We start from the raw sequence: 7,420 nt of genomic DNA, 5'->3' as shown, positions 1-7,420 counted from the left end.
ACTGTGCCATGCATAAACAAGCATGTTTTGAAGACATGGTATTGGTGTATCTGCGTACTGATTCCAGCTACTGATTAAAGTCAACATGTTAAACCAAATCACATTTGTTTAAATAAAATGGGATGATTTCCTACATCATCTCTCCTTCAAACTGAAGCCTCATTAATGCAGACTATCGTTGCTGGTCTTTGGTTCGTTTATTGCTGCTTCACAAACCTCTTCATGTTCTTGCTCTACAACCGTCTCTACTTCCGGCACTTTGCTTATCCCCAAAATTAATAGAATGCTACAGCACAGTAGCGGCCCTTCAACCCTTGATGTTGTGCTGACCCATAGCTACCAAAAAAAAGACTCAAGCCTTCCTACCTTGTAACCTTCTATTTTTTCTTCCATCCATGTGTCTGTCTAAGAATCTCTTAAATGTCCCTAATGTTCCATCCTCCACCATCATCCCTGACAAGGCATTCCACTCTCTGTGTATAAACTTACCCCTGATGTCTCCCCTAAATTCTGGTATTTGCTATTCCTGCCCTGGGGAAAAGGTGCTGCCTGCCCACCCTATCTATGCCTCTCATAATCTTGTAGACCTCTATCAAGTCTCCTCTCATCCTTCTACACTCCAAAGAGAAAAACCCCAGCTCTGCTCACTTTGCCTTATAAGACTTGTTTTCCAATCCAGTCAATGTCCTGTACTCAGCCTTCAAGTTTGACCTTCCAAAGTGCATCACCTCACACTTATCCACAGTGTGAATGGCAAGCGACCAAAGAAACTGCTCACATTAACCATCCGAGACTCCCATATCCCTGAAACAATATTTATATATATGAATACTTTTCCTGCATTGTATTGTTTGTCTGTATGTGTGTGTTGCGCCTGGGTGTGTGTCTACGTATTTTGCACTGAGGACCGGAGAACGCTGTTTCGTCGGGTTGTACTTGTGCAATAAACTTGACTTGATTGAACTCCATCTCAATCTCTCCATTGTGGCGGAAGGTCAAGGTCCCAACCCCCAAAATTCCCTCCCTTAATCCTTGAGCTAGTCAGTATCCTATCCAAATTGAAATCTTGTAGACAATTTTTGTACAAAATTATATTGGTGAGGATAGGGACACGTAGGAGACTGCAGATGCTGGAACCTGAAGCTACCAGAGTCTGGATGAAGGGTTTTGGCCTGAAACATTGGCCATTCTTCTTAAACCAAAGCTGCTCGACTGACTGAGTTGCTCCCCCAGATTGTGTTGAGCTCGGGGAGTGGGGCTGAGTGGACTGGCGGGATAGACTTGACGGACTGAATGACCAACTCCTGCTCCTATAGCTTATGAACATTCTGAATGTTGGTCCAATAAAAGCAAAATCTGGGAATGCTGCCATACCCTGGAAACATTGTGTGCCTCGAAACCCGTGGTAATGAGGAGGCACGGCAATCAAGCGCAGAAGCTTGCAAGCCAATGTTGAACTGTAATTTGGGTTTCATTTAGCAATAAATGTCAAACATGCGTAGGTGGCAATTAACTGTCCTTTTGCATGTTGATTAAATGCCAAGGTATCCAATTAGCATGTGTGGGAACTCTTTTATTTTCAGAAGATAGTTGGGGGTCATTGATCTAAAATGCAAGGGTGTTGCTCTTTTTTAAATTAAACTTCAATGCGTGTTAAAATGTGCAACAGAATACATTTATATCTAAATTGCATTTGGTTTAGATGCCCTTGACCATGTTATAAGAATTGAGATTTGATGATGTACTTTTGCTATCTTTTGTCCATGTTAACTGCTTAATTGCTGCTAGTCCAGGAAATGTGAGTGATTTCAAGATCAATTTATTTTGTTGCTATCAGTAATTAATTGGAAATTGGGTTGTTAACTGCCTGGAATTGATCTGACATCCTCCTGGCTGGGATGGAAGGTGTTCGGTGATCAATGCCCCAGATGCACTGAGTAAAGTGAGAAAGTCTGCAGACACCGTGGATGAAATAAAAACACATCCCTGGAAAAACTCAGCAGGTCAAACAGCGTTTGATAAAGATACATCACCAACGTTTCGAGCCTGAGCCCTTCAAAACTCCCCGCTCTCCCTCTCCTCCTCACCATCCCTCTGTCTCTGGGGCAGCATGGTTAGCGCAACGCTATTACAGCTCCAGCAATTGGGACTGAGGTTCGAATCCCGCGCTGTCTCTAAGGAATCTGTGTGTTTTCCCAAGGGGCTCTGGTTTCCTCCTACCGTTCAAAACCTACCAGAGGTTGGAGGTCATTTGGGTGTAATTGGGCAGCACAGACTCGTGGGCTGAAAAGGCCTGTTACCGTGCTATCGATCTAAATTTAAATTTAAATGTAATCTTTAAAAACTCCTTCCTCCAGCTCTCCACCCCCTTCCCTTTCCAATAACACACCCCTCCTTCCCTTATCCACCTATTATCTCCTGCCCTCGGGACCGTGCTCCTCCCCTGCCCCTCCGCCCCCCCAACATTTTGTTCAGGCATCTGCCAACATTTTGCTCAGACCTTGATGAAGGGCTCAAGCACGAAACACATCTTTATCTTTACTGTTTGACCTGCTGAGTTTCTCCAGCATTGTGTTTTTAACAGATGCACTAAGATTCTTACTGTAGTCATACAGGTATGTAAAATGCACCAACAATGATCAGTAAATTTTAAATTAGCACAAAGACGTACGGATTTGAGAGGTTAATTGGTCACATGGGAGTCGTGGGCTCGTTTGTGCAAGGAAAACAATAACATTTTGGTCACGCAGACAAATTTTTTGGTGGCCCCGGAGTAGTTCACGGACAGAGTTAGAGCACGGGAAGGTTTAAGAGTTTGATAGCTGTTGGGGGGAATAAAAGTGTTCTTGAACCTGGAGTGCTGGAAGGTGGAAGTAGAAGGTAATGGTGAGAAGAGGTTGTGTCCAGGGTGAAGGGAGAGAGCAGGTCAAGTTCATTGTCATCTGATTGTACCAGTACAACCTGACAAAACAGCATTCTCCAGTCCTCGGTGAAGAGCATTTCAAACACACACCCAGACATCACACACGTACATATGCATGTGTACATATAGTCAAATAAATATTATTAATAAATACTAGAGTCTGGGATGGTTAGTGTGAGCAGTTCCTTTGGTCGTTCAGCATTCTCATTGCCCGTGGGAAGAAGCTGTTCCTCAGACTGGGGGGGTGCTGGCTCTGATCCTCCTTTTTCCCAATGGCTGAAAGATGCTGAGTGCAGGATGGAAGGGGCCCTTAAAGATTTTGAGAGCCCCCTTCAAATAACAATCCTAGTAGATCGCGTCAATGAGGGAGAGGGAGACTCCGGTGAGCCTCTCTGCTTCTCGTATGATCCTCCAACCCAATGGCCCAAGATGGAATGCTCTCTGATCCAAAAATAGAGTGCAGAGTGAGATGGAGCTGGTGGAAAATGCCATCACTAAGCGTGAGTGGTCACTGACTGCTCTGACCACGTGGGTTGCCAAATTGGCTTGAGCTCTCTATGTGCATAACCTTCTGCCAGTTTTTCACTAACGCGGTCATCTCCTTCTCTCTCTCTCTCTCTCTCTCTCTCTCTCTCTCTCTCTCTTTCCATCTATTTTTCTTTCCTCTCCCTGCCACTTGCTTTCTTCCCCCCCCCCCACCCCTCACTGACCCTTTCTCTCTCCTCCACTTCTCTCTTCATCTTCTTCTCTCTCCTCACTCCTCTCTCCAGCTTTTATTGAAATGGAATCAATGCGGCATCTGCCAGGATTTGCCCTCAGCCTGCCAGATTTGCCCGATTGTTCCCTGCCTTTGGGAATTTTTTTAGTTTTACGATGTTGCTTGTCTGGACCAGTTTACTGGAAAGAAATCGATCTCTCGATGCATGTTGCACAAAGGCTCCCAGATGAAATGCGTGCAGGATCACATTCCTTTTGAGTTCACATACCTCGCCTGAATTATTATTCAAAATTTAAAGTTGAATAAAAAATTGAAACATTACGATTCATTCACTATCCAACTGGAGGCGAATGCTGTAGCCTGAGGTCTGTAACAATCCATGATATCCCTGCTAATGCTCTCCAGGCCACTCGGCGAAGATGAACAGAATGAGAGGCAAAAATGCATCCCTCCGACACTTGGTTTGAATGGAAGGTGAGTGAGTCGATATTGCCCACCGCAACAGCCCCATGTGAATCTGTCCCCTGGATACCATTGAAGCTGTCAGGTGGCGTCCGATGGGGTCGTGTGAAGGGTTAAGAGTTTGATAGCTGTTGGGAAGAAAAAATCATCCTTCAACCTGGACTTGGAAGCAGAAAGTTCTGTAAAATGATGCTATCCTTGTGGAGTTTAACTGGTCTTTTTCTCTGTAACATTACACTCTGCATCGTGTACTGTGAACCTGTATGGATGGACACCTGTTGGGATGGACCATACACCTGTATGGATGGACACCTGTTGGGACCATACACCTGTATGGATGGACACCTGTTGAGATGGACCATACACCTGTTGGGATGGACCATACACCTGTTGGGATGGACCATACACTTGTATGGATGGACACCTGAATGGACCATACACCTGTATGGATGGACACCTGTTGGGAGCATACACAGGCATCTGCTACCTCCCACCTGCTTTAAGGCCACCACTATCATCCCAGTGCCAAAGAACAGCAAGGCAATGTCCCTTAATACTACCCATGAAGTGCTTCAAGAGGCTGGTGGTGGTTCATCTTGACTGCAGCCTCCCATGCAAGTTTGACCCTCAATAATATGCATTGTCACCCCAAACAAAGTCATCTCCAAAGTCCTGGACTCAACAACCCTTATTCCCAACCCCTATTCCCCACCCCTCCCCAGGCAAACCTTGATCCTAAGCTTCCTGATTTCTAGACTTCAATCAGTGAAGAATGGTGCTGACACCTCATTGCTAATCCTCAACACCAGCGCCCAGGCAAGGCTGCGGACTTAGCCCCTCACCATACCCCTGTACGCTCATGGCTGTGTGGCCAAGTGCTGCTGCAACTCCAACCAGAAGTTTGCAGATGACACCACTGTAGTCGGCTGCCTCAAACAGATGATGCAAAGTAGTGGATGGAATCAAGGAGTATTGTGGCATGGTGTCAGGTTGACAATTTTCAAATTTTTAAAAAATGTTGACACACAGGATGGTAACAGGCCCTTTTGGCCCATGAGGCCGTGCCGCCCAATTTAAACCCCATTAACCTACATCCCCAGTTGGTTTTGAATGGTGGGAGGAAACCAGAGCCTCTGGGGAAAACCCATGCAGACACAGGGAGAATGTGCAAACTCCTTACAGACAGTTTGGGATTCGAACCCCGGTTCCGATCGCTGCCGCTGTAAGGGCGTTGCGCTAACCCCTATGCTAACTATGTCACCAAAATCTCTCTCTCTCTCTCTCAACAAAACGAAGGAGCTGGTCACTGACTTCAGGAAATAGGGTGGAGCGCACACACCCAGCTCGACATCAACGGTGCTGAGAAGCCGGTAGAAATTTGTCCCATCCCCACCAATATTTATTGATGCACGAGAGAAAATATCCTGTCCGGAAACATTACTACTTGGAATGGGAACTGCCCAGCCCATAACAGCAAGAAACTGCAGATAGTTGTGCGCCTAATACAGACCACCATACAAACTCTCCGACTCCTCCTGCGACCCCGTCTACACCACCTGCTGCCTCAGAAAAGCAGTTAGCATATCAAAATCTAGTATGGGAGCAGCAGTACCCCTGAGCAGAAAGCCTTGCAGAAGGTACTGGACACAGCCCAGGACATCAGAGATAAAACCCTTCCCACTAGCGAGAACATCTACAGGGAAAGCTAAAATAATGAGTAAAATGATGCTATCCTTATTGGGTTTAACTGATCTTTTTCTCTGTAACATTACACTTTGTAACATTACACTCTGTAACATTACACTCTGCACCAGCTGTTTTGCTTTGCACCAGCTGTTCTCAAGGATAGGATGACTTGACCGTTTAGCACAGAAAACAAGATTAGATTTGAATCTCAGTACACATAGTACTGAACAACTCAATTCAATTCAAATACCTTGAAATGAGCTTTGCATTGAATGTTCATTCTGAATATTTTTTAATATTAACCATTTCTGGGGATTGGAGTCATTTCCAGAAATCTCATGTTCTTGTGTGAGAATAACCACCTGAGTCTCAACATGGACAAGACGAAGGAGATGATGGTGGACCTCAGGAGGACCAAGAATGACCACACTCCACTACACATCAACAGCTCTGTAGTGGAGAGAGTGGAGACACCAAGTTCCTTGGAGTTCACTAAACCAGTGACCTATCGTGGACACACAACATCTCCTCACTTGTAAGGAAGGCACAACAGTGACTGCACTTCTTCAGATGGCTGAAGTGGGCAAGGCTACCAGCCAATGTCATGATAACCTTCCACAGGAGCTCTTTCGAGAGCGTTCTGGCTGGCTGCATCACTGTGTGGGTACGGTTGCTGCAGAGAAATGGATCGGAGGTCAATAAGAGCAGCAGAGAGGATCACTGGGGTCTCCCTCCCGCCCATCAATGTGATCTACTGGGATCACTGTCTGAAGAGGGTGCGCAAAATCACAGAGGACCCCTTCCACCCCACACTCAGCATATTTCAGCTGCTCCCATCGGGGGAAGAGATCCAGGAGGATCAGAGCCAGCACCACCAGGCTGAGGAACAGCTTCTCCCACAGACAGTGAGAAAGCTGAACGACTGCTAAAAACAACTCTGTGATTCTACTACTTATTAAAGATATTTATTTTAATATATATACTGCTTGTCTGTCGGTGTGTTATGTCTGCATGTGTGCTTTGCACTGTTCTGCACCAAGGATCAGAGAACGCTGTTTCGGCAGGTTGTACTCGTATAATCAGATGAGAAATAAATGGGTCTACCCGTCAACTTCTCCCAGATTCCACCGCTCACTCACCTGCCCACAAGGAGCAACTTAACGGCTAAACCAAGGCACGGGGAATAAAAAAGCTGGTGCAGCCAAGGGAAAGCCCAGGCAGCTGTGGGGAGAACGTGCACATTGCACACACCACCGGTTCATGGGGGGGGAAACCTTGGTTTTCAACCTCAGCAATGCAGAAAGACTCGTTCCTTGCTCTCCCCCCCAACCCCTCCCCATAACTCATCTGAGCCTCAAATTAAAGCTCACACACTGGACCTGAATATGAAACATGGCAGCGATTCACTCATGCCCTAATTTAACTAGATTGCAGACTAATTGTTGAGTTGCCTTCTTGAACCATTAACCTTCAGGCATCGAACAGCATTCAATTTTGTGCTTTTTTTCACTTTGCTGATTGTTTTCTGATAAGTGGGTCATTGATCCAAGGCTTCCACTGACATTTGTGGTTAAAAGATTTAAAGAGACCTGAGGGGAGTCTTTTTCTCTCAGTCGATGATTGGTGCATGG

Source organism: Narcine bancroftii, chromosome 12 (assembly GCF_036971445.1).
Source record: "Narcine bancroftii isolate sNarBan1 chromosome 12, sNarBan1.hap1, whole genome shotgun sequence".
In the NCBI taxonomy this organism is placed as follows: domain Eukaryota; kingdom Metazoa; phylum Chordata; class Chondrichthyes; order Torpediniformes; family Narcinidae; genus Narcine; species Narcine bancroftii.
This window is presented reverse-complemented; position numbering follows the sequence as displayed.